The sequence below is a fragment of the Balaenoptera acutorostrata genome, chromosome 9 (genome assembly GCF_949987535.1).
Source record: "Balaenoptera acutorostrata chromosome 9, mBalAcu1.1, whole genome shotgun sequence".
NCBI classification, from domain to species: domain Eukaryota; kingdom Metazoa; phylum Chordata; class Mammalia; order Artiodactyla; family Balaenopteridae; genus Balaenoptera; species Balaenoptera acutorostrata.
Genome location: NC_080072.1, coordinates 88,539,996 through 88,567,720, shown reverse-complemented (window position 1 = coordinate 88,567,720; position 27,725 = coordinate 88,539,996). Strand labels below are relative to the sequence as shown.

Genomic DNA, 27,725 nt, shown 5'->3' with positions numbered 1-27,725 from the left:
ACACAGGTCCACATTTATTTATCTTGTAATATCCTTTGGATATTACCTGTCTTGATCTACAGTAGGAACTTCCTGGAGGCTTGTGCCCAAGAGAGGGGTAAGCGCAGGACTCAGAAGATGGCGGTGAAGCACAGTCTTGAGTGTTTGTGGGGACACTGGCTGCCTCAGGCCTAGCATCTAGATTTATCTACTGGGCAGCTCAGGCCTGGCACTGCTGGCAGTTTATCACATCAGGGCTCTGCTTAGAATCAGCAACGCCAGGGCCTTAGGATTGTATGCTACTGCCCCCAGAATCTTGCTCACCTTCATTTCCCTAGATTGCTCTACATATACCATCACCCCTAGGCTGGTACCCTGACACGTCATTCTCATCTCCTTCTCCACACTTAGCTTATGTTTTCCAGGTTGTGCTTAAAAGAGCACAGGCCTTAGAGTAGGTTTCAAGTTGCTGCTCTCCCACCTACTAGTGTGTGACTTGCTGTCTGAGGCTGAGTATTTTTGTTTGTCTCTGATTCATAGCCCTGCTGTGACAATCAATTCAATAATTGTTATTTGAGTGCCTAGTATGTGTCAGGCACTGTGCTCAGCCCGGGGGTGGTGGGGGCAGTGGGCAAAGACCAGCACCCAGCACCCAATCCCTGATTCTGAATTTCATTTAGTGTTGGGAGGTAGGTCCATAAGCAGGTAGCTTCAAAGTAATGGGTAAATGCTAAGATAGAGGTAAGCACAGGATGCTTTAGGAGTACAAATGAAGGGCAAGAATGATTTTTGGAGTAAACAGTAGATGAGATATTTTGAAGGATGGGGGGAGATGACCCAGACAAGTGGGGGAGGTGGGGGGAGGTTTTCCTGGATGAGAGAAGTGTGGCGGATGAAACAGCATGCTGTGAGCAGAGAATTACTGAGACATAATGTTCAGTACAAGGATTGATGGGGCTGATGCTGCAGACTGAATAGAGGCCAAGTAATGGGAGGCCTTGTAGGTCATGCCAAGAATTTAAAACTCTATCCTATAGGCAATGGGTTTTAAAGCAGGAGAGTGACATGGCCAGATCTTGGTTTGGATCACACACTTCAGCGATTATGTGGGGAATGGATGTGAGAGTGAAAAGTCTGGAATTAGGAGTCCAGTTAGGAGGCTGTCTCAATAGTCCAGGTGAGTGATGATGAATTACCACACAATTCATCACCAGCAGGTGGAGGGCATAGAGAGGAGGGGATAGATTTTAAAAATCAGGGCAATAAAAAGAGCAGATCTTAGAGGCAGATTGCTGAGGAGAGGGTGGGGTTAAGGATGACTGGAAGGGCGGATGATGGTGCCGTTGACTGAGATGGGGAACACAGGAGGATCAGGTTTGGGGTAAGAGTGGAGAGGATGAGTTCAGCTTGAGACAGGTCTAGTTTGAGGTGCCTGTGAAATGTCCCGGTGGAGATGCCTAGCACAGAGTTGTATACCCAAATCCGATGTTCAGGAAGGAAATCCAGGCTGGGATATAGACTTGTGAGTTACCTGAATATAGGTGATAGTGAAAACTTCAACGTTGAATGCTATTGTCCAAGAACACCATGTGGAATGTGAAGAGTAGTAGTTTAAGGGCTGATTGACAGGGAACTCCAATGATTAAGTGGTGGGTGGAGGAGGATTCCAAAGTGGAGACCCACACCTGTGTAGAAAGGATGGTGTTACAGTCATGAGGGAGTAGACAGTTTTAAGAAAAAGAAAGTGAATAATAGAGTCAAGTGCATCAATAAGAAAAGTATAGAAAGCTCTCCACTGGATTTGGCAATAGGAAGGTATTGATGATTTTTGAGACCGAGGAGTGGTGACTAGGGGATCAGAGACTGCAGTGCATTGAATTGGGGAGGGAAGGAAGTGGGGAGAGCAGTATAGATTTTAATAAAGGAGGAAGAAGGGAGATAAGGTGGGGCTGGGAGACCCAAGTGAAAGAAGGTTTTTGTTTGTTTTTTAAATTTATTTATTTATTTATTTATGGCTGTGTTGGGTCTTCGTTTCTGTGCGAGGGCTCTCTCTAGTTGTGGCAAGCCGGGGCCACTCTTCATCGTGGTGGGCGGGCCTCTCACTATCGCGGCCTCTCTTGTTGCGGAGCACAGGCTCCAGACGTGCAGGCTCAGTAATTGTGGCTCATGGGCCCAGTTGCTCCGTGGCATGTGGGATCTTCCCAGACCAGGGCTCGAACCCGTGTCCCCTGCATTGGCAGGCAGATTCTCAACCACTGCACCACCAGGGAAGCCCTGTTTGTTTTTAAAATGTTGCAATACTTGAATGTGTTTATAGGGTAAGAGGCAGGAAAACACTAGAGAAGGAGAGGTTGGAAGATAAGAAGTGAATACAACCGCATCACACCCTCCTAATATTTGTAATGTGAAACCCCAGACAAGCAGCCTGCCTTCTGCAAGTCATTTTTCACAGTTAAGCTGTATGCCTTTGCTCATCACCCAGCAGCAACAGAGCCCACGAGTCTACATGTCTCAGTCTGCAGCAGCTCAAATCCCAGCTTTCTATATGGACCCAAGTCATTATTCAATACTGAACATGCACGATTGGCTCCACCATCCTTGGCTCAGCAATGAGGCTTCCAACAAGGTCTTTCTCAGCCAAACTCAGTCCAGCAGATTCCAATCCCTCTTTATGCACCACTGCAAGGACAGCATCCAGCCCTACTGGGTGCTAGACCTGCTGTTTCCCAGGCTCAGGCATTATTTAGTTCTTCACTTCAACTGTATGTATCTCAGCCAGCCTTTATTCAAAGCAGTCTATCCCTGCTGTCTATGGTCCTTTCTGGTACTGCCATCCGCAACTTTCCAGCTGTCCAACTCCGGAAACCTGCCAAGGCACAATTGGGTCTTGCCTTTCAACAAACTTCAAATATGCAGCCTATTCCTGTATTGTATGAACATCAGCTGGGTCAGGCATCAGGACTAGGAGGTTCCCAACTGACAGATACACATCTTCTCCAGGCTAGAGCGGATCTTACCCAGGCTTCAAATCTTTATTCTGGACAAATACAACAGCCTGGTCAGACAAATTTTTATAACACTGCCCAGTCACCGAGGGCTCTCCAGCGGGTTACAGTACCTTTACCAGCATTCCAGCTTTTCTTGCCTAATTTTGGGTCTACGGGACAGCCTTTAAGTGCTCTGCTTCAGACTCTTTAGCCCCCATTACAGCATCCCACCCCACAAGTGCAGGCACAGAGCATGAGTCGTCCTGTGCAAATAAGCCAGCCTTTCAGAGGATTAATTCCTGCTGGAACTCAGCACAGCATGATCACAACTGCAGTAAAAAATGTCTGAAATGGAACTAAAAGCCTTAGGAAGTGGCACTGATATAAAACCAGGTGTACCTCCAATCAGCAGTAGAAGCACCACACCAGCGTCTAGTCCCTTCCGGGCTACTTCCACAAGTCTGAACAGACAGTCCAGCAAAACAAACAGCATTGTCTATGAGAAGCCGTCCCAGTCAGCCCCTGCCACTGTGAGAATGACACAACCATTTCCTACACAGTTTGCGCCCAGAAGAGAGCTGTGAGGACAGGACTCAGCCACAAGACGTTTGGTCCTAGGTGCTGGCAGAGAGCAGAGGTTTTTCAGTCCATGCGGTGGTTCTTCGCTGAACAGCAACAGAGCAAACAGATAGGAGGCAAAGTCCAGAAAGTGGACAGTGGTTCCAGTAAACCTCCTGAAACACTGACTGACCCTCCTGGTCAGGAAAAAGCTCAAGAAAAGCCATCCCCTGCACCCACCATAGCCACCAAACCTGTTAGAACTGGACCAGTTAAACCTCAGGCAATCAAAATGGAAGAAACAAAGTCTCAAAAATGTGGTTTATTGCAAGGGTTGGGGGAGGGGACAGGGGAAAGAGGGAGAATGAAGTCAGATAATGCCAGCAGCCAAGGGTAAAATGGTCTGTGACATTATCCTGTCCAGAGCTTGGAGGTGCACAAGGGACGTAGGAGCAACTTGCAGTGACACACAGCTGCTGCCCCAGGAAAACGAGGCTTTGCCAGCTCGCACCTACTATGTAACATGCACTCTGGATGGCCATGCATCTTCAACCAGAACTTATACACAAATATGTGCACGCATTCCTTAAGGGCATATAATTTAGAACTAAAATCCTTATGGTTAGATGACACGCCAGAAATATGAGAGAAATGCCACCACAGAGGAATAGCTTAGCCTGAACAACGTGGTGGTCTCAGCTAAGACATCAGATGTGGTTTCTTTGCTCCCTCTGTTCCTTGGATATGGTGGTAGCATTTGTAGGCTTGATGGTGAAAACGTAAGATAACTGGTAGAGGAGCCTTATTTTTTATTATGACAACTTGCTATTTTTGTAACATGGTGATTGAATTGAACACAATCAAAGTTCAGCAACTGATCTCCCCCTCTTCCTGGATGAGTGAAATATTGATGTCAGCATCCTTGAACATATCCAGGTGGGCAGTGTTTGGTTACTGCCTCTGTTTGAAATGATGCTGTGTTTTGGTTGTGGCCCAAAGCTTTGAAGTTCTACCTGGCATCTCCTTTCTTCCATGGAGCTCTTCCCCTTCAGACCTGACAGATTTGGTCAAATACTAGTTGAGTCTTGCTTGCCTCTCCTCGGTCATCTTTGTATGAATCCAATGGTTGTTTTTTGTTTGTTTTTTTAAATGGGTTTTAGCTGATGTTCATGAAGATCAGTGAGTACCTAGAACAGTGCCACTAAAGAAAGGAAATCCTATCCAAGAAGGTGCATTTCTGTGCCAGAGCTATGTCATAACCAACTTTTGGCCCCTCTGCTGGAAAAGTAGAATCAAGTCTCAAATAATGCCTTTTTAATTATGTCCTCTGGTATTAAAGATGTAGGACAGTACTGTATCCTACCCCTGTGAATTATCTTGTACCTGCTTTATGATATGTAGTAGTGACTGTGCTTTATCAGAGCTGTTTTTAATGACGCTATTCTAGAATGTTTTCTTTCCAGATGATGATTGAGAAGCCAATAAAAAAGATAGTGCCAGATACCACAACAGTAACAGAACTTTGCTGTTTTCTGGGGTTTTGTTTTTTATCTTTTTTTCTTTTTTTTTAAAAAGATGTCTCTGTATGACTGCAGAACCTGGAAAAGCTGTTGCTGCTCTCAATGCATAACATATTGCTATTTGTCTCTCTCTCTCTCTCCATATATATACTCATATGTTATATACATAAAATTTGAATTTTTAGAAACATTAGTGGTGCTCTCAACTTTGGAAAAAGTATCCCAGTTGTACCATGTTTGGTTGGCATTGTACAGAAATTAACAAGCATTTGGTCTAAACACATCAAAACATTTTTTCCCATTTGTACAGGGGTAACACACTGTATTAAATATGTAAGGTCTTATCTACATGGGTTTGATTACAGAAACTAATAAAGTATACTCTAAATAAAAAGAAAGATAAGGAGTGACAACTGATGCAAACAGGTTCCAAACGTGGAGAACGTAGGGACTGGCCTGGGGTAGGAAGAAGGACACTCACCCTGGGGAAGAAGGAGAAGAAGGAGTGCAGATGGGTTAGGGTATAGGTGGGGGCTGGAAAGTTAGGGAGACTCTCATCTTAGGGCTTCAGTTTTCTCACTAAGATAGGAAGAGTTGTTGTCTGCTGAGATGGAGGGCTTGGGGTTGGGTGGGTGGGCATCTTGAAGAGGGCTGTGGAGGTTGGAGCAGTTCCTGAGGAGAATGGGAAAGATGGCCTACAAAGCACAAGGAAAAAGATCCTTGATCTGAAGCGCTCAGCACACAGTTGAGTTTGGAGCCCCTGGTGCCATGATAGAATTGTGTGCTTTTCTTCAACAGAAGAGGAGGGTTGAGGCGGGTCATGGGATGCATTAGGTTTTCTCGGAAGAAGGAGGTAGAAGGTAGATGCTTTCAGGTCAGCTGTGTGGTCTAGGCTGGGGGACAGAAAATGAAGGACTCGGGCCAGGAGCCTGAGGCTGAGGAGCCCATGTAGTGGGAGGGAGAGCAGGAGAGTTACTGTTTGGGGCTGGGCTACTGGAGTTTGAGATTTCTGATGCGGGACAATTCTGACAAGGTTCCTGGATGTGGGGGAATCTGAAAGAAATGAAACCAAGCCCACTGGATTGAGGAGGTTTGTGAGCTGTGACTCGGTGCTGGACGAGCCAGGTCTCCCAGCAGGATGGCGGATGTGGAGGAGTGAGAAGGACTGTCGGGGTTCAGTGTGAGGTTGGTGGTCGATGGTCATGAGGAACGTTAGAGGCTCATACAACCTCGTGGCAGAGGCTTCTGCAGGAAGGGGAAGGGTGACGGTTTGGAAGTGGGGAGTGAAGAGGAGAGCACCCCCCTTCTTGACCTTGGGTCCGGTGGGGAGTGGGGATGTTGAGCAATCTCCATGAAGGGCTACAGGGAAGTGGTCAGACTGGAGTCTGTCAGTTAGTACGTTGTCCAAGGAGGGGAGGGACTGAAATCTGAGCTTTGATCACATTTTGGGTCCTCAGAGGCTGGACTGCCTAGGGGGGCACTTTTAATCAATGTGACCTTCTAACCAGAGGGGCCACCTTCTTCTAATTTACCAAAGGCACCATAAGGGCTAGTGGTGGCCTTGGGGAGTGGTGTCCTGAGCAGAGAGCTGGGTTTCATCTAAGATCACAGGGTGTAGGAAATGGGTCAAAGATGTAGGGGAGTTTACCAGTTAGTGGGGGCTTCAAGTAGCCCAGAGGGAAGGTTGGTGAGAGAGTGAAACAGAGAGATGGGGAGGAGGAGGGAGGTGGGGAGGGTGGAACAGCACTGAAGTGTCCCGTGGAGCAGGGGTAACTGGAGGGGCTTTCACTGGGACAGTGACAGGGGTTGGCAGGCTCTGAGGCATTAACAGACTGGCTGATTCCAAGGGTCCAAAGGGAAGCCACTGGCCTCCCAGGGCCAGTCTGGAGCTCCAGAATGATCCCATTTGGATAGACTACTGTGGTCCTTGGACATCTACATCAGTGTCAGTATGCCTATTAAAAACGCATGTTCCTGGACCCCACCCCAGATCTAAGGGTGTGACACCTCTGTGTGCCATTATGTTCAGCTCCAGTGTGATTCTTAAGCACCTCAAAGTCTGAGAACCCCTGACTGGGAGTCTTGGTGGTCTTGGGTGCACAGCACGTGGTGGTATTCAGTGAGATAACGTCGATACAGCACCTGTGCAGGGCGAATCTGGACAATGACAGTTTTTACACACAACCCCTTGGTTGTATCGGTGACACGGTAGGTGTGTAGGCACCAGAAAGAGAGTTTACTATTAGCTGATACACATGCCATCCAGAGGGTGGGGCAGAATATTGCTTCACTTTTCCCTTCACAGCATCTCTCAGTCATACCTCTGGGGATCCCCTTCTTGCTCTGGTCTCCCCCTTTTTCTCTTCCACAGGCCTCTTAGTCTTTTCTATTCGCAGCTTCTCTCACGGCTGTGCTGCAAGTCCAGGGCCCGGGTCATTCCTGAGGCTGGTGTATGGACCGTGAACAAGGCAGGGGTACCAACGGCCTACCCTCACTTCCTTCAGTATGGTACTTTGCTAACAATTTACCTCTTTTCTCTGTCTTACTGAAGCCTCCTCAGAAGGAGGTGGAAGGGAAAAGGAAAGAATGAGGCTAGGGGAAAAAGACCCCTGCCCACCTTGTCACCTAAATCTTACACTTTACCTGGGCTCCAGTCCCACCTTGGCAGCCAGTCCTTCCCAGACCCTCCAGCCTGCACTGATCTGAAACTCTCTTGAAATTCTAAGCAGAATTTGAATTAATTCAGTTTCAATTCAACATCAGAATTTGAGTGAAGCAAATGTTTCTTTAGCTGTACTGGCCCTAGATGCCAGTGGGAGATACAGATGATATACATCAGTGAACAGTAAAGGGAAAACTCTTGTGCCTTAGAGAAAAGAGAAAGGAGACCTTGCAAGGCTGGGTTTGAAACTGTCAGGAGTGGGGCTGAGGGATGGGCTGGAGAGGAAAGTGCAGCAGGTGAAAGGGGGAGAAACAAGCCGAGAGGGCTTGTGAAATGAACCTTGTTCGGCCTACGTGCAGAGGGGCTGGTTTCTTGAGTCAGATACTCAGAAGAGGGGCAGGAGATGATCATGAGGTCTGTGGGGCCTGGGAGGGCAGGAACATCAGTAAGGTATGAGAAGGTGAAAAACAAGCAAGCAAGCTTGCAAACAAACCCCAGACCCTGAATCCCCCTGCACGTTCAGCCGTGTAAATGAATGGACAGAGGAAAATCCTAGGATCTGACGGCGGAAGGGAGTGCGGTGGTGACTTAATCAAACAAATCATTTCATGCTGTTCATGTTAATTTACTGAATATTCCCAAACCCCTGTAGACGAGTGCCTGCCTGTGCTTCTGATGCTGTCAGGCATACAGTGGACTAATGGGGGGCAGGGGTGGGCAGGGCAGTAGGCAGAGGACAGGGCACCCTGCCACTGTTTTACAAAAATGAATAATTAATTGTGTAGGAATTATGAAATCATTCACTGACATGATGTGACGGGAATGTGAGTAAGACACCATCCCTGCCCTCTGGGGCTCTCAGGTGATCCAGGAAGAGAGGCATGTGGCCGTGTAACAGTAGTTCAAGATTAACTCCCCAAAGCCACGTTGGACATGGAAAAGCAGTTCCCGGAAAGAGCAGGGAAGTGGGGAATTAAGTTCAGAACACCTTCTTGTGTGTGGTTTTTTTCCCCCTCCCCAGCAAGATTGCAAGTTCTTGGAGGATAAATCTTGTACCTCCCTTTGTGTCTCCCACGATACTCTACATACCTGGGGTTAAGCACAGAGTAGGTGCTCAATATTTGCTCCCTCCTATCCATTTCAATGCCTGCAGGGCTTAAAACATGCTCTGCATGTGTTAGGTACTTGGTTTTCTTAAATGAATAAAATTAATTTTCCCTCTCTTTCATCCCATCCCTTCATTTCTCTCCTGTCTTCCAAGGATTTGTACGATAAACGATTATTAAGATGAATCATGAAATGGTCAATGATGTTAGAAGTTCAGCTTCATTGATAAGAAGTTTCACCTATAACATCAGCAGAGATGAATAAACATAAGATAATTCCCAACATTAATGAGGCTGCAGGTAAATGGAGCTTTTATAAATTGTTAAAGGGAGAATAATTGTTCAGTTTTTTGGGGGAAGGCAAACTGATACTCTTTGTCAATAGCCTTAAGCATGCACGTATCCTTTTGCCTAGATGTTCAAGCTCTACGAATTTACCCTAAGGCAAAAATTACTGCTGAGAGGAAAGAATTATATGGAAGGAAGATAATCAGCATTCTTCATGGTAGTGAAAGTCAAAAACATCTTAAGGGACTGTATGATTAGTATCTTGAAGCAACCTATAATAATGTGATAGAAAAGTATTTGAAAAATGGGAGCATATTAAAGATGGATTAAATTTTTAAAAAATCACAAAAAACCAGCTCAGAAAGCTAGAACAATAGGCATTCTGGAATTCTGGTTTGTTCCTTACTGGCTGTGTGGCCTCAGGAAGGTTACTTGGCCTTTTTTGCCCTTCGGTTTTCTTTTCTGTAAATTTGAGCCGTGGCTGTTTTCTTTGCAGGGTTGCTGTAAGGACTGTTGTTGTGGACATAGAGCACTTGGTTCTGAGCCTGATGTGCAGCAGATGCTCAGTTAGTAGTGGCTTTTATTACCCAATTTCTGCTTTAAAAAAAAGACAAGACGTATATTTGCACGGTGAAAGAAAGACCAGTAGAAATTACAACAAGGTGTTAACAGTGTTGTCTCTGACTGGTGATATTTTTAGTGATTTTTCTTTCCTTCTTTGTGTTTTTCTCTTTTACCAAATTTTCTACAGTGAACATTATGGAAATGATATTAATATAATCAGAAACAAAGTGCTTAGAAAAGAAATGGCCCTGGGCTTGTATTAAAAAATAAAAGAATTAAAGAGATGAACTACTGATTCATCTGTGGTAGGATTATAAGAGACCTTAGGGATCATTTGTTTAACTTCATTTTACAGCTGAGGAAACTGAGGCACCGAGAGGGAAATATATAAGATAAAACATAAATTGGTAGCGGGTGTCACATTTCCTTAGCCAGTGCTTTTCCAACTGCACTCGTCTGTCTTTGAGGACCTGGGGCTCAAGAGAGGGGTGGCTTTAGCCCTGGATATCCCCCAAACCTCTGGAGTCACCAGTAGAATCTGGAATCTCTAGAATCTTCTGAATCTCCTGGGGAGAGACTTCTGTGTCCTCTCCTCTCCCCACGCAGGGTAGTGCCAGATAGGGTCCACTACTGGGATTTACTACTTTCTACTGTCCAAATTTGAACAAATTCCTTCTCCAAATTCTATTTTTTTATTCATTAAATGGAGACAGTTATGTCACTGGAAATGTTTGGCATAATTTCCAGGCCAGCCCTCTCTCCAGGGGGCCAGAGCCGTCTGTTTATTGGCACATGTGTCTTCTGCTAGTACATCCAACACCTTGTGTCTAAAATGGAATTATTGTCTTTTCTGTTTCGCCTCCTGTATTCCACCTTGGAAAATGGCAGCACCAGATTCCAGGGTGTCATTCTCCACACCTCCTACTTTTTTAAAACAAAAAATGAAAACCAAAAAACTTTATTTATTTATTTTTAAAAATTTTAATTTTATTGGAGTATAGATGATTTACAATGCTGTGTTAGTTTCAGGTGTACAGCAAAGTGATTCAGTTATACATATACATATATTCATTCATTTTTAGATTCTTTCCTCATATAGGTTATCACAGAATATTGAGTAGAGTTCCCTGTGCTATACAGTAGGTTCTTGTTGGTTATCTATCTTATACATAGTAGCGTGTCTGTATTTTCATCCCAAGCTCCTGATTCCCACCCCGACTCTGCCACATTTACCCTTTGGTAACTATAAGTTTGTTTTTGATATCTGTAAGTCTACTTCTGTTTTGTAAATAAGTTCACTTGTATCTTTTTTTAAAGATTAGATTCCACATATGAGTGATATCATATGATATCTGTCTCTCTCTGTCTGACTTACTTCACTTAGTATGATAATCTCTAGGTCCATCCATGTTGCTGCAAAGGGCAATGTTTCATTCTTTTTTTTATGGCTGAGTAGTATTCCATTTGTATATGTACCACATCTTCTTTATCCATTCATCTGTTGGTGGACATTTAGGTTGCTTGCATGTTTTGGCTATTGTAAACAGTGCTGCAATGAACAGTGGGGTGCATGTATCTTTTTGAATTATAGTTTTCTCCAGATATATGCCCAGGAGTGGGATTGCTGGATCATATCTTCTAATCCCTTATTGATTAGTTGTTAAGTCTTGCTGATATAGCCCATGAACAACTCACATTCATGCAATCAGTACTGATTAGCATAAGGCACTCTCCATCTGGATAGTGGGTGGGTAGGAGGAAACAGGAGGATGAACTAAACTGTCCTCGAGGAGCTTATCCTTGGGAGAGGGTTTAAGGTACATAAACAGCTGTAAAATCAGGTAGAGAGGGATGGTCACCGTAAGCAAAGGAAGATAGTGGGATGTGGGGCTTGAGATGAAGGGGAGATCAGTTCTAGTGGGGGCTTGGTGGCGGAGAAGAGGACACACTTGATCTGGACAGAGGACAGTGTAGGATTTGGATATGTATGAAGGCACGGTGAGGAAAGGACCAGGGGATGATCAGGGAGGAGTAGAGCCTCATGGGAGAGGGAAGGAGGGTGATCGTGGGAAACAGAGGAGGAAAGCAAGGCTACTGTGAGCCTGCAGAAGGCCTTGACTTCATATACAGGCTTCCTAACTGCAGAGCCCAGGACCAGAGGAGCCATAGGTCTGAGTGATGGGGCAGAGAAGATTCCAAGGACATCATTTTCATTCCTTGGGGATGCTGGTGCAATATATTTAATTCATTCTATGAGACTCATTGAGTCCTACTCTGTGACAAGTACTAGGCTAGGTGGTGTGAAAGACACCCCTGCCCCCATGGACCACACAGTTTAGTGGTACAGACAGGCAATTAAGAAGTAAACACATTAATTGCAAACTATGATATGTGTAGGCAGAAGCAGATTCACCTGAAGCTAATGGTGCTTACCCTTCAAGGTCTGTCCCTTGCATGGGGGCCTAGCTGTTTTGAATTTTGTAACCTTCTTCTTCAAGTCAGCCTTTCACGTGGCATGAGCTTCAGTTCCCATAGAACCTGGATGTGCCTGGTGCTCTGGATAGAGACTAAGGAGGTAGGGAAGAAGCCTGCTCAGATGCGCATGTCACCAAGAATCTCAGTGCAGGCTGCTCAGCACACGTTGTCCTTTGTCACCTCTTACTCTACATCCTGCAGGTGTGACACCGCGAGCATCCCTCTTCCTCCTGTGGCTGCGCTTTGGCTGCACCATCCTTTCCTCTGTTCCTCTAAATTCTTTCGTAGCTCAAGGCGTCCCACAAGCTTCCACCTGGAAGCCCTTCCCTCAGTTCCTTGAACTGCAGGCTCCTTTTTGGTTTTGTTTCAGGTCTCTGGGTTAACGTCCCTCTGTCAGGGGTGATGGGAAGTGCTCCACAGCCTTGCTAATACTTGTAATTGTCGTGCTTTAATTTTTGCAAATTTGGTGTGAATCAGTATCTCATTGTTTCAAGGACTATTTCCTTTATATAACATTTATAGTATGGCCATTTTGGCTTTCTCTTCTAGAAGCACCTCTTCATAACCTTTGCTCATTGCTCTATTTGGTTGCTTGTCATTTTCTTATTGGTTTGTAGGAGTTCTTTACAGGTACTGAACATTTGTTGCTTGTATGTATTATATTGTTTCTCAAAATGTGACTTGTCGTTTACCTTTCTTTATGGTGTGTTTTGCTACGTACGCATTTTTAATTTTAACGTAGTCACATCTATAATCTTTTCTTCTATGGGCAGTGCTTTTGTTTTTTTGAGTCTTTTAAAAGGAATCCTCTCCTTCCATGAAGTATTAAAAAGATATCCTTCTGTATTTTCTCCTGAAGTTGGGAAGCTTTACATGTCACCTTTGGGTCTTGAATTTACCAGGGGTTTATTTTTGTGACTGTGGGAGATAAGAATCAAATATTTTTCCATATGGATAACCAGTTACATCAAAAGCATTCCATCTCCATTGATCTGTAATGCCAGTGATGGGCGTGGGGTGGGGTATTTAGATAGAAAGATGGGGAAGCCCTCTCTGACGAGGGTACATTGAGCAGAGAGCTGAATGAATGAGGAAGGGAGTGAACCATGCGGTTATCTGGGGGTGCTTCCCTTAGGCAGAGGGCAAAACAAGCCCAGATGTCCTGGGGTGAAGCACGCCCAGTGCTGGAGGGAAAGCAAGGAGGCAGTGCTGTGGCCAGGAGGCTGGGATGAGAGGCAGCATGGCGTGCTCACTGCACGCCAGGCCAGGTCATGAAGGAGCTTGTAGATCACAGTAAGGGCTTTGAACTTCGGCTGCCACTGGAGGGCTTTGAGCAGGGAATGACAGGATCAGATTTATGTCTTTTAGTGATCACGTTGGCTGCTACACGAAGACAAAACTGTCACGGGGCTAGAGATCAGTTAAGAAGCAAGAGATGATGGCAGCTTGGGTCCTGGTGGGAGGAACAGGGAGGGTGGAAGCTGTCAGATTCAGGGTGTATTGTGAAGGTTGAGTCAAGAGAGCCTGCTGCTGGACTGGATGTGGGGTGTGAGCGAAAACTGAGTAAGACCTCCTCACTATTCCCTTCACCCTCTTCTGAAACTCCTACTTGTATGTTTGTTAGATCCTCGTGGTCCGTCCGCTATCTTAACTAAACTTTCATACCTTTGATCTCTTTGTGCTCTGGCTGCATTCTGGGTGAATTCTACAGTGCCTTCTTTCAACCTACTAATTCCCTCTCTGACTGTGACCAGTGTAGAGATTTTTGTGGCTGCTGAATTCTAAATTCAATCACTATGTTTTCATTTCCAAGATGAAAACATTTTTTCCATATCTACCTGTTTTGGTTTCATAATTGTTTTTGTTCTCTTTGAAGTAGATATTGAGAGGTAAAAATGGGTCTATCTAGGACTGATCCCCCCACAGATGGGCCTCCCAGAAACGGAGCTGGCTTCCCACAGGAATCCATGGGAACTGGCCCGAGGGCTTCTGACAGTTGATCATGATCAACAGCAAGGACTGGGTACCAGCCGCACGCCCTCACTCCCCCATCGTGCCTGGAGAGGGGGGCTGGTTCTTTCCGCAACTATGAATCCCCAGCACTAGGTTGCTAACTCATTTAGCTGCAGCCACTCAGCTTGGACCTCAGTCTCAATCAAAAGGGATTAGGCTGGCGCTTCTTCCCACCAAGATCACTGAGCCCGGGTTCTGCCACATCATACTGCTGTTGCATCCCAGCCTCTGATTGCTTTGGAAAGAGGCCCAGCCTTCTCCAGTCAACAGCTGAGAGTCAGGGTGCCTCTCCTGCAGTCTCAGGTCCGGCCATGCTAGACCTCTCTGTGCGGCCCTAAGAGAAAAGGGCACGGGGACCTGCTCCTCTCTGTGATCTACTGCCGTGGGTGCTGCTGCAGCGGGCCAGTGCGTGTGCTACTTGGTCATCGCCTTTGTTGGCATGGCAGACATTACACCTTCATTTATCTCTGGAACTTCCTCAACATACCTATATATGTCTGTTATGCTTCTCCCTAAACCTGATTTCATCTGGATTGGGTCACGTTTGGATTATTGATGTTTTTGGCTGTTATGCTTAGCATTCCATTTCTTCATGTGTTTTGTAATTTTAGATTTGTAGGTTCATTTGGAATAGGAAGCTTTGGGATTTTTTTTCTTTCTCCTATGTGTTCCACCCTACCTGTCTAAAGGTATTGTAGTTGGTTCCTCTTGGCACCCTGAACCTCTGGTTGGTCCAGAAACAGGCCTTATACTGCTGGCTGGTGGTTGGAGATGGGGATGGCATGGTGGGCCATCTTAACTTGGTTCCTGGAAGAAAGGCTTTGTCCTCCAGTTCCCTGGGCCCACAGCTTCCTAGGAAGTTGTCACCCAGGCTGTGCTTGGCAACAGTTTTTGTCAGCTTCCTTTCTGGATTAGGGGTGACCTACCCAAAGCTGACTCTAAGCAGTGGAGCGCTTCCAGTCCTTCCTCTCCACGGCCTCGGCGATCCCACAACATTGAACCCGGAGTTCTGGAGCCCGTCCAGTCCTGCTGCAGCCTCCACAGGGTCACCCGGAGTGGTTGCCAGGGACACCGAGCCGAGAGTGCCGAATTTTCCATGACTTTCTGGTTGAGTGTCGTCCGGAAGTACTTTGTGTAAAACGTTCCCCAGCGGAGAGGAGGGGCAGGGGGAGGGGCGCACAGGACGGGCTGGTGAAATTCATGGAGAAGGTCCAGAGGGGCATGCCCGGCCGGCCTCAGGACCGGGGCTCGCGTGCTGCGGGCGGAGGGACCTGTGTGACCCTGCACGGGTGTCCCGACCCTTGTTGTTGTTAGAGCTGAGCCCCCTGACACTCTGCTGGCTTCCAGACCTGGAACCCAGGAGCCTCGAGCTTCCGCTCTGCTCACTTGTCATCCAAAGAGATGTTAATACTGTTTTTTCAGTCCAACTATATCTTTTGGCTTTCCCTTTTTATATTTTGCAAAGTGTTTGGAGCAGCAGGGATGCAACAAAGCTGGACTCGTTGTGCTATCCTGACCCAGTCGGTAGTCTTTTAGTCCATGGTGGGCACGGTCTCAGGTGTGGCTCTGAAAACCTCGGTGGGATGGCTTCTCTCAGAGCAGCCACGCCCACCGGTGGCATGTGGTAGTGTAACTGGCAAAGTTAGACTACTTTGCCAGTAGTATAACGGGGGGCAGAGGGGACACTCAGACTATTTTCCTCCTTCCTGTGGACTCAGAGACTATGAGACCAACCTCCTACACAGTGCAGGCATCCCCTCTACACTACCTCCAGAGATGGTCAAGGCCAGCTGGATTAGCTCCCTGTCCAGAATCCACTCCACGTTTGCACAGCTCTGTTTTCAAGGAGTCCTTCTGGTACCGAGCATCTGTTTCTCCCTGCAGCGCTCACCCACGAATCCTATCTGCCATTTGAAGCAGCGCTGAGTAGGTATGCCCCCTCCACATTCCCCCTCAGCTGTTTGAGGGCAGCAGTGACTTTTCTTCTCCTGGCTCCCTCATTCGACCTCCCTCTGCCCCACCTGTCACGTGGTCTTGCTCTGCAGGAACTCTGGGTTATCACATGGACTTTGTAAAACACCGCCTGGCCTTGACCAAAGTGGAGAGACAGACATTTAGTCCCTGAGAGGATGCTGCCTCCTGACGTCTCTAAAAGAGGAAGATGGGGAATGGATTCCCTCACATCGTCTGGTCTCAGCTAAGAATCCTCCCTGGTAGGTAGCCGGCTAAGGCATGTTTCACAAGGAAGCATCTCCCTCTAGTGGCCACCAGGGTGTATCTCAAGATGCTGTCCTCCCTTTCCTAGCTCTTTTGTCCATGAGGATTCCCTTATAAGGTTAAGAAGAGCCTCTGAGCTGTGGGTGGATCAGCTGTAGACTGCAAAGCCCCCCATCTGACTTTCTGACTAAAATGAACTGATTTTGCAGTGGTGACTGGTGAGAGTGAGAGAGCTCGGCTTCAGTTTCCATGTTTCTCATAATTTCCTAAGCCAAAATTTGCAAATGGTTATACATACGTTAATATTATTCCCAGAAACTCCAGAATAATTGTTCTTCTTTTAGGTGGCTTCCTTAATAATTGGCTCCTTTCATGATTTTCTCTGCCTGTCTCTACTTGCTAAGTGGTTTCGTCGAATCCTTTTAGTTGCAATAAACAGACTCCTTTACACCTGCATCTCAGCCACCTTGCATCTACCGGGTCCTCGCAAGGATCCCCCATGGCTATGGAATAGGGGTCCCGCCCATTCAGGGGACACATGTGCATAGGTTTGCCATATAGAAAATGTTGGAGGGGGGAGTGGGAGAAAATAAACAGTTATTGAACACTTTCTATACGCTAGGTGCTATGCTGTTTCATATACATTGTTCATATTTTTGCATTGAGTCTGTTGTAACTATTATTATTCCCATTTTACAGGTAAGGAAACTGGGCTGAGAGGTTCCACCAGGGCTGCTGCAAGTTGTATATTTTCATTCTCTAGGAGATGCTCTTCACTTTGTAGTTAAAGCGGCATGTTGGTTAGGGGTGGGGCCAGTAAGTCACTTGCCCAAGCCACACAGCGAGGGAGGGGCAGAGCCGGGATTCAAACCCAGGTCTGAATGACTACACAGCTCATGCTCTTCCTGCTGCATCATTCTCTTGGGGACCCCATAGGAGTAAAAGCAAATGAATTTAGCTTTTTTCCTTCTCCTTAGAGAAAGTTCCATTTACATATCCTGAAATCAAGTGCAGGAAATATGGAATTTTATCCAAAATGACAGCCACCTCTCGGAGGAAAAATGAGCATCTACTATGTGTGACACCTACTACTGTCCCAGGTGTTGGGTTATCAGCAAGACTCAGATCCCACTGGAGGCTGTGCTGGGCTGGACCGTGAGTGGAATGATATGCCTCCAGGGTATGATGGAGTCAACCTGAAAACCGAATTTAGTTCCATGTCAGAGGTTCCCTACCCACAGAAATGTGGTTTTAACTGGTCTGGCGTGAGACTCAGCATCTCAGTTCTCTAAAGCTCCCTGGGTGATTCTACTGAACAGCCAGGGCTGAGAAGCACTGATCTAGTCCAGCCCCTCATTGTAGAGAAGGAGGGAAAATGTGCCCAGAGGCCAGTGACTTGCTTGAGACCACTTGCTGATTAGTGTTGCTACTGAGTGTGTGCTGGCTCCTACTGGATCCTCTGCTGTGCCGGGAAGGGACAGGGAAGGGATGGGTCAACCTGTTGGAAGAGAGAGGCCATAGTTGGTGCAGGGGAGGCACTTACACGTGCTCAGTACTTGCTCTTAACCATCACGTCATATGAAGTTGATCCTTAGAGGGCATGATCGCTGTTGTGAGCTGGAACCAGATGCGACTCATGCCAGGAAACTGCTTGCTCTTATTATTAGTTAGGGCGAAAGGAAAAGCTATTGTAAGAAAAACACCCAAGAATACAGTGGCTTAAAGAACATTGAGGTTTATTTCTCTCTCATTCAACAGTCTATGGTGAATAAATGAGCTCATTTATTCCACAAGGGCATTCAGGAACCTGGAACCATCCCTAGGGCGTTAGCCAGAACTGCTGCCTAAAGCTGGCATGCAGGCACTCATGGGTTCCAGAAAGAACATGAGGAGCATGTGGATGTATTGTAAGTGACACATCACTTTTGCTCATTTTCCAGTGGTGAGAATTTAGTCCCATGGAAGCAAGGGACATTGGGAAACGTATTCCCTTCCTGTAGCCAGTGCCCAGCTGCCGTTCTATTCCTATAATAGAAGGGGAAAGATTTTAGTGACCAATGAGTGTCTCCATGGTAGCCTTCAAGGGACTTTAATCCTGGTGTCCTCTTTCAATCACTCTTCCAGTCAGGAAGCATTTTCGAGTACCTCTTATGAGTTGCGCAGGCATGGAAGATGGGAGCACAGAGCAGGGGCGACTAGGTTGGATGTTTTAAGTCAGGGAACATTCCCTAGAGGCAGAAATGTTTGGACTGAGTTTTAAAAATGAGTAGGAACTGCAAAGGAGGATATGCCAGGCGGAACACAGCTGTGCAAAGGCCTGGAAGTAGATGGATGGGACGAAGGGTTTGAATGTGCCAAAGTGGCTGGAGGAGGGCTAGAGAGAACTCTGAAAAGGCAGACCATGTGGACTCCCATTTTGAAGCCAAAGAGTGCAAAGTAACCTTATTTTCTTCCTTTCTTCCTTTCCTTTCCTTTCTCTTTCTCTCTCCCTTCCTCCCTCCCTTCCTCCCTCCCTTCCTCCCTTCCTCCCTTTCTTCCTCCCTCCTTCCTTCCTTCCTCCCTCCTTCCTTCCTTCCTCCCTCCCTCCTTCCCTCCCCCTCCTTCCCCCCTCCCTCCCTCCCTTCCTTCCTTCCTTCCTTCCTTTTTCTTTCTTTCTTTCTTCCTTTCTCTGTCCCTCCCTCCCTCTCTTCCTTCTGTTGACTGAAATAAAAATGCACAACATGAGAGCTGTGAGATTCGGGTTTATTTAGGGACTTACTGAGGACTATAGCCAGGGAGATGGCCTCTCAGATAGCTCTGAGGAACTGCTCTGAAGAGGTAGGGGAGGTCGGTAGATATGTGATTTTGGAGAAAGGTTATGTGCAATCAAGCACACATCTTGGTAGAAGGTTACTGTTAATCACAAGGAGCAGATATCTCAGTTAAAGGTTTTAGTGCTTTTCTACATACAGGAAGATGCAAGAAGCTGGGTTCGTGAAATTTTCTCCTGAAAATATCTAACCATCTGAGGGCCTGTTCTACCTGTTTTCCCTGAGCACAGCATGCCTCATTCCCGATCTTTGCCCTTAATTCCTTTCAGGGTGTATGTAGCTGGAACTGGATGGCGGGCAACATGGTTTGTTTTATCCTTTCCTCCTTCCCTCCCTCCCTCTCTTCCTTTTTACAGTACATCTCCAGGACTTATTTACCTTATAACTGGAAGTGTGTACCTTTTGGCCACCTTCACCCATTCCAGCCCCCTCCTCCCACAGCTTCAGGCAGCCATCAGTTTGTTCTCTGTATCCATGAGTTAGTTTTGTGTGTGTGTCCTTTTTATTTTATTTTATTTTTTTAGATTCCACATATAAGTGAGATCATACAGTATTTGTCTTTCTCTATGTGACTTATTTTGCTTAGCATAATGCCCTCATGTTTCATCTATATTGTCACAAATGGCAGGATTTCCTTCCTTTTAGGGCTGAATAATATTCCATTGTGTGTAAATATATATATATATATATATATATATATACCACATTTTCCTTATCCATTCATCTGTCATTGGACACATAGGTTATTTCCATATCTTGGCTATTGTAAATAATGCTGCAATGAACACAGGGGTGCAGGTATCTTTTTGGGGTAGTGATTTTATTTTCTCTGGATATAATCCCAGAAGTGCGATTGCTGGATCATACGGTAGGTAGTTCTAGAACTTCCTCACTATATTTTCCATAGTGGCTGCACCAATTTACATTCCCACCAACAGTGCACAAGGGTTTCCTTTTCTCCACATCCTTAGAGCACTTATTTCTTGTCTTTTTGCTAATAGTCATTCTAACAGGCATGAGGTGATAAGTCACTGTGGTTTTGATTCGAATTTCCCTGATGATTTGCAAACTTTCAATTGATAAATTTTTGTTTGTTTGTTTTTTGTTTTTTAAATTTTCTTGGCCACCACGTAGCATGTGGGATCTTAGCTCCCCAACCAGGGATCAAACGCACGCTCCCTGCATTGGAAGGGGGGAATCTTAACCACTGGACCGCCAGGGAAGTCCCTCAATTGATAGTTTTGAGGAGCGAATTCACTGGCATCTACATGTGAAAAGGAACTTGCGTGGGATTGGGCCCCTAACTCTTAAAAGACTAAAAGGAACCTGAGCTGACCTTTATTTTTTTTTAAATTATTATAACATTTTATCATCACATCCCTTTCTTTTTTTTTTTATAGATTTATTTGTTTTATTTTTGGCTACGTTGGGTCTTCGTTGCTGCGTGCCGGCTTTCTCTAGTTGCAGCGAGCGGGGGCTACTGTTTGTTGTGTGGGCTTCTCATTGCAGTGGCTTCTCTTGTTGTGGAGCACGGGCTCTAGGCACGTGGGCTTCAGTAGTTGTGGCTCACGGGCTCTAGAGTGCAGGTCAGTAGTTGTGGCACATGGGCTTAGTTGCTCTGGTATGTGGGATTCCTCCCTGACCAGAGATCGAACCCGTGTCCCGTGCATTGGCAGACAGATTCTTAACCACTGCGCCACCAGGGAAGCCCCCTGAGCTGGGCTTTTGACACTCCCCACCCGAGGTTATTTAAGGATCAGCCAGCCTTTGGGAAATGTACTGTTTTCTGATATCATGAGATGGACTTGCCCACGCACTTCTGGACTACAGGGTGGGTGGGAGTGGTGCCCCCTGGAAGGGGTGGGGTGTGAAAGGGGGCAATCCAGGGCACACACTGGTTTCGGGAGGAGGCCTTAGGCTGGGGTGAGGCAATGTCTCTCAGACTCAGACTCCAGAGCGTGGAGGTGCCTGGCATGTTTCTGGTGATGGGAGATGGGCGACAGCTGGCCCTGTGAAGGTGGGTGGGCAGAAGGTGGGAGGCAGGTGGGTAAGGGGCCTATGTAGGTCCTTCTGTACCTCCAGTCCTCTGGGAAATTCATGGTAAACGTAGCTGGTCTCAGGCATGCTGTGTGGTGGATCCCACGGTAAGGACTGAGAAGCAGGGGCAGAGCAAGGCCCTTTCTCTAGTGGCCCACGTGGCAGTTGTGACGGCACCCCCTGGCAGAAGCCCGCTGTTCCCCGCAGAGCCGTAAGCTCATGGGCTCCATGGGGGTGGCCTCCCGGGGAGGCTGGAGCTGCAGACAGGCCGACAGGTCGGTTGGCGGGGGCGTGGAACCTAAGCCTCAGGTGATCACAGTTTGGGAATTGAAAGGAAATGTGCTCTGGCTTTGCAGTTTCCGGGGATGAGGTCCGGAACATTCTGGTTATGCTTTCATATTCCCCTCCCAACTCTCAGGAGGGCCCCTCCTGCTCTCAGGATCTCATGGATTGTGAAAACTCATTCTTTTTAGCAATTCTTTCTGAAGTTTTGGAGTTCTGTTTCTCAGTCTGTGTTCGTGTCTGTGTCGCCTCCCCGCTGTTCTGTCTCTGTCTCTCATTTCTCCCCACGAGCTTGCCAGTCAGCAGTTGGTCACCTGATGTTTCCTAAGTGTTTCTTCTCTTTCCTGCCTCTCCGAGTCCGGCTGCAGAGAAGCTGCTGCTTCTCCACGGGCAACGGGGAGACTGTGTGCCGTTCTCCTGAGCTGCTGCCTTTTCCTCTCGTCACTGGCCACAGGGGGTCCCTGCAGGCTCCCACGCCCGCCAAGCAGCCAGCTCATGCTGAAAGGGGGGGCTCTGTTGTCCTGAGATGAAGCTTCAGGGGCAGATCCTGATGACTGCAGCCCGGACCCCCAGGTCTCCTGGTGCTGGCTTCCAGGCAGGCCATTGCAAACTTTGCTATTAGGAGCCATCTCCTTTGTTCTTACGTGTTTCTACTTTCTTGTTACCCAGTCTCAGGTTAATTGTTTTCTGACAATTTGTCTGGCAGGCTATTTTTGCGTCAGGGAGGCTGGAGTGGCTGCTGTGTGTGGAGGTGATGTCACAGACCCGAGAGGGAGCAGTCGCAGTGTCACACAGTGCGGGGGGCCCGGGCCCTGACCCAGTCACCAACAGTTTGTTCTAAACAGTCAGCGATGCAGGCTCAGAGCCTTAGGAGCTCTCAGTAGCCTGTGGCCAAGCCTTTCCCAGGGTATCATTCTCTTGCTGTTTGTGGTTTTCAAGGGCCACCCTTCCAGTGCAGGGACCTCAGGGTACAGGTGCCTGTGTGCTGGGCTAGATGATCTTTGAGGTCTTGTCTAAGATTCTACGAATGCTGATAGCACAGAGACTAGAACGGGGGTGATCAGATCTTCCCAACTATGTCAGAACATGTGGTCTGGGAATTCAGTAACTCACCCATCACAAATATTTACTCCTAAACTCCTTCTCTGTGCCAGGCATGGTGCTAAGGGCTGGAGATGCAATAGTGAATAAGCATCCAGTTTGGTGGGGAAGACAGACCCGCACACGCATGTAATTACAGTGCAATGTGGTCAGGACCAGGATCCAGTCATTCGTGGGGTGTTTTGAGCACAGAGGAGGGGTACCTGGCCCAGTGGGGCTCAGGATAGCTTTGCTGGAGGAGTAATCAAGGGGATTGAGTCTGAAAGAAGAAGCAGGAGCTGGCTAGGCCAGGCAAAGGGGAGTGTAGAGGTGAGGAGAGGAAAGGTGAATTGTTTTCCTGTCTGAACCACCCAGCTTAATAGTGGTAAAAGCAAGGGATATGAGAAAGGGAGAGTGACAAAGCACAGGTCCCTTGATTTTAGAGACCAAATTTTAATCTCCTCTCCTTTGTACGAGCGTCTCAAACTCAATGGCCAGCCACCCAATGTCTGACCGGTGAGTCCCTTCACAGTTCCTGGGGGCGTGTCACACAACCTAAGGTTCCCTGCAGGGACTGCAGATGAGTGTAGTGTGTCCTGATAATCCCTGCTTCACTCAGGGATGGTCTGAAAGGCAGGGCCCCTCAGCACCCAGTGCAGTGCAGAGAGCACGGTGGGTGCCCGTCACATCCACAGATTGCATCTGCGTGTGTTGGCCCCCCTACCCGTCAGGGCGATCAACGGGAACTCGGCAGTTAGAGGCAGCCACCAGGTACACGAGTCGTTAAGTTTACAACGGAACATGGGCCAGGCCAAAGATACGGCTGCCCGAGGCATCCCTCAGCCTGGCACCGGCAGGAGGAGGATCGCAGAGGCAAGACCTCCCCAGGGAGGGACACCTGTGCTGGTCTCTACTGGAGGTGGCGGCCGGGGCCTCTACACGGTGAACTCCAACCTGGGCCAGTTTCTCTTTTGAGGACTCTGGGGATTAACTCCCACGTTCCATTTCCTGACATTGCCGTGGCCTTAGCTCTTCTGGGCAGATAATGGGAAGTCCACGGGAGGCAATGTGATTTTAGGAAAAGCGGCCTTGGAGTCAGCCGGCCCTGAATTTGAATCTTAGCTCTGACAGCCTTGAATCTCAGCTGTGCAGCCTTGAACACTTAACTTCTCTGAACCTTGATTCCCTCATCTATAAAGTGGGGTTCATCACATCTGTTTTTTAGTAGCTGTTGTGAAGATCAAAAGAATTAGCACATGTAAAGCACATTCTTCATACCTTTACCTCTCCGAGCAGGGCGAGGTGGTTGCATTCCTTCAGTAAACAATTACTGATTGTCTGCTTATTGCTAAGCATTGTTCTGGGTTCTGTGAAAGCTAATGAACAAGAATCTCATAAAGCTCACATTCTGATGGGGAAGCTAGAAAATAAGTAAACCAACAAATAAATAAACAGGATAATTTCAGATAGTGATAAGAGCTACGAAGACAAGGAGAGAGGCTGATAGAGGGTGATTTAGTAGGAGGCCCGAGGAGGCTTCGGGGTGTGCAGTGATATTTGAACTGAGACATGAAGGCTGAGGGGGCGTCTGCCTTGCCAGGACCTGCGGAAGGAAGAGCATTCAAAGCACAGAAAACAGCAAGGATGCAGGAAATGTGCCGAGGAGGGTAAGCGCCTTGCTCATGCAAGGGAAGAAAGAAGGTCCTAGCAGTTCAAGCACTGTGAACCCTGGGGAGTGTGGTGTGAGATGAGATGGTGAGCAAGTCCATGCATGTTCCCAAACTCTGCTCCGGGGTGTCCTGGAGCCCTGCAATTAACTCACAGAGCTCCACGGGATGCTAAATGTTTAAGAGAACACTCAACGTCTGTTGGACTCCATGCAAACTACTGACTAGCTCAGGATAGCTTGCAGTTTCACCATGAGATTGCCCTACATGCTTTTTGATGACATATCTTTGTGAAGCTGGCTTTTCAGTGGTTGCTGTGATAAAAAGCAAGCACCATGGGTAAATCAATGCAGAACAGGAAATGAGGGTGGCAGTGTCTAACGTGATTCCAAGTTTTGAGAGGCTGTGCACTGCCCAACCGGCACACCACACACATCCCATTAGTAAGTAGTTGTGGTTATTTAAGAATGAATTATTCCCTAATTTATATGTATTATTTTTTCTAATGGCTACTCAGTTATTAGGACATAAATACTTGTTACATGGTTTGGGCCTAACTAAATGAACAGAACCCTTAGGTAACAAAACCCAGAACAATGCTTTTGGCCTCAGAGGACTATGAAAAAAATTTCTGAGCCTCTACGAGCACTTTGAACAGAGAAGGTTGGAAACCCACCCCTGGGCTAGGTGACAGTGCTCTCAGTCACACCCTTCTCCTTCTAAGCCCTGGGCCTGATATTGGAGGTTTGTCTCTTGACAGCCCCGGAGTGCTTGTTTGTGCCTGAGAGCAGGTAATGGGAAAAGGACATGTAGATTCTCTAACTGGGTGTGTCCCCAGTCTGCCTGCCATTTGGATCACCTGGGGAACTTTGTAAAAATAGTTTCCTGTCCTCTGCCCTGGAGATTCGAATTCAGGGGTGTCTGACGGAGGAATCTGAGTTTAAGAGCCTCTGCTCCAACCCGCATTCCTTTAGGCAGCCAGGAAGGCCCAGATTTGCGGGGTCCTGGTTGTTTTCGGGTGTACTGGGGGCCAGGCTGTGGCCCAGGGAAACGAGGTGGCATTTCAGGATCTCCAGGCAGGGAAGGGGCGCGGGCAGCTGCGCCACAGAACACGGGGGGAGGTGGGTGCTGGCCGCGCTCATCCCCACATCCATTGCGGGTGCGCAGCGGGAGTGGCCAGAAAGGAAGACGCCTCTGCGGGGTGGGTCCTCACCCTCCCAGGCCCAGGGATCACGTACTTCCCCGCCCCCGCCGCGGACGGCCGGACGCCTAGGGAGGGTTTCTGGGGCGGGGTGGGAGAGGGCTGAGAGCAGCTGGGAGGGAGGCGGCCGAGAGGTGGCAGCAGCCGCCCGCCCGCAGCCTCCGAGCCTCCAGGCAGGCCGGGCGTGGGTCGCGGAGACGCGGGCTGCTCGGGGACGCGCGAGTGGCTCGGGGATGCGGGGGCCAAGGCCGACCGGGCTGACCCCGGTGGGGGGGGGGGCGGGGGAGGAACCACGGAAACAGACGCGGGGTGCCCCCAGCGACGGCCCGATGTCTCCCGGAGTCTGAGAGCTGGGGTTGGACCGGTCTGGTTACACCCTAGTTGAGTCTCTTTGCACAGGATTTGTGGGGGTGCAAGACACTGAATTACGCAACGCCGAGATGAGCCAGGGCCCTGGGTACACAGATGAGGAACCACTGTCTCAATATGGTGTGATGCGAAGAATTTTTTTGGGGGTGGGGGAGGGGTGGCAGGGATTAAAAATAACTCCCTTGCTGGTGTCTAAAATTCCACTGTTAGAGATGCATTCTTTTGTCTTGTTCGCTCCTCAAGGCCCTGGGAAGGATCAATGCATTAGATAGAACTTGAACTCTTTAGAATAAATCAATGGCTTAATCTAATCTTTCTTCCTGGCAAGAGAAAAGCCCAGAATACTGAAGAAACAAAGAGGCGTGAAGGCACATTAATTGGTACTTGCTAATCACGCCCCGGAGACCAGGGCACTCCCTGGGAATGTTTCAGAAACATTTACGTTAGAGAAAGAGCAGCCCCATATCCACTTTGTGAATGTTTTAGGGAGGATTAATGTGGTGCCAGCACAGGATGATTAGTTCAGTGCGTTGCATTATTATTATTATTTTGTAAAAGAGGAAGCACCTGTACTAAGACTTTAATAAATTATAAAATTAATCTCTTCTTCTCTTTCCTTCGACCTTCTCTCTTTGAATTAGGGAAGTGGTATGGTATGGTGTGATGAAACTTTTACTCCAGAAATTCCTGGCTTGGAGATCTGCCTCTGCCACCCGCTTACTGGCTGTGTAATTCTGGAAAGCAATCTCTCTGAGCCTCAGTTTTCGCTTCTGTAAAGCTGGAAAAATGGTACCTACTTGGATGGTTGTTGTGAGCATTAAATTAGATAGCACATGGAAAACATCTGGTGTATGTACTGATTCAGGCCCAAGTGATGTGTGTGTCACCATAGTCACCATGGAACACCTCCCTGTGGTCTGAAGTTTTGTATTTTTCTTTCTCTGTGACACCAGTGATGCTGTTGAACAAGGCGGTCCAGTTTGAGGACTGTCACAATTCACACAGACATGGGCTGTGGTGTGTGTGTATGTATCTGTGTGTGTGTGTGATGCTCTCAGGTATAGAGGCACCACTGTGAACAAGAACTGTAAAGAAGAACTCTGCATCCTTACATACCAGATTTTTAGGAATCTTTTACCAGAAGGAATGGAAAATACTGGTAAGCAGTAAAGTCTAATCACCATTTGAAGACTGGTTCTCCATAGGTTTCTTCCACGAATTTAACATTTGTTTAGTCTTGTAACAAAATCTATCCTCTGTCTTCAGACTAAAGACCTTGAGGCAGGGGTGAAGTTTAATCTTTTTAAGGACAGCCCCCTACTCTCATATGTAATGTGTTTCTAAAAATGTATGTGAACACCAATCAATATTTCTCCCAGTGGTAAAGTCAAGAGTAAAACAGTATTTTTAGGCTCACAACTGTGTAGGATAATGACTTTTGTATCTTTTTATTTCCCTCTGTTCCTCTTTCTTACCTGAAAGATTATGAGTTAATTATGGGTTTGCAATCTCGGTTATTATTAAATTATTTTTTGATGTTGTATGTCCTGGATCTAGATTTTTGACACTTATGTTCTTGACACATATATTTGACACTTATATTCTGTCTTGTAACTGTATTTAAATAACTGTCTTAGACCTATCTTTATGTGTGATTGGCTTCAATGCTCACTGCTAGTCCTTTTATATTTTGGTTTTCCCATTCTTGAGCTCCTAATTTTAAGTCATGACTTGAGCAGTTGGAATATATTTTAAAGTGATTTAAACAGTATATGAGTGGCAGACATTTTGAGCTCTTATGAATGTCTTTTTCGTTAACTCCTCTCAAAAACTAAAACTTATCTGTGAGTAAAATACCTGAGTCTAAATTTTTTCCATGTCAAAACTCTATAGACATCACTGTATCATAG

General features: G+C 47.1%; 1 pseudogene; it reads left to right on the top strand.

Moving 5' to 3' along the window:
* Nucleotides 1-1,083: 1,083 nt before the first annotated feature.
* Nucleotides 1,084-23,553, top strand: LOC103013163 (protein PRRC2C-like; annotated as a pseudogene).
* Nucleotides 23,554-27,725: the final 4,172 nt, after the last annotated feature.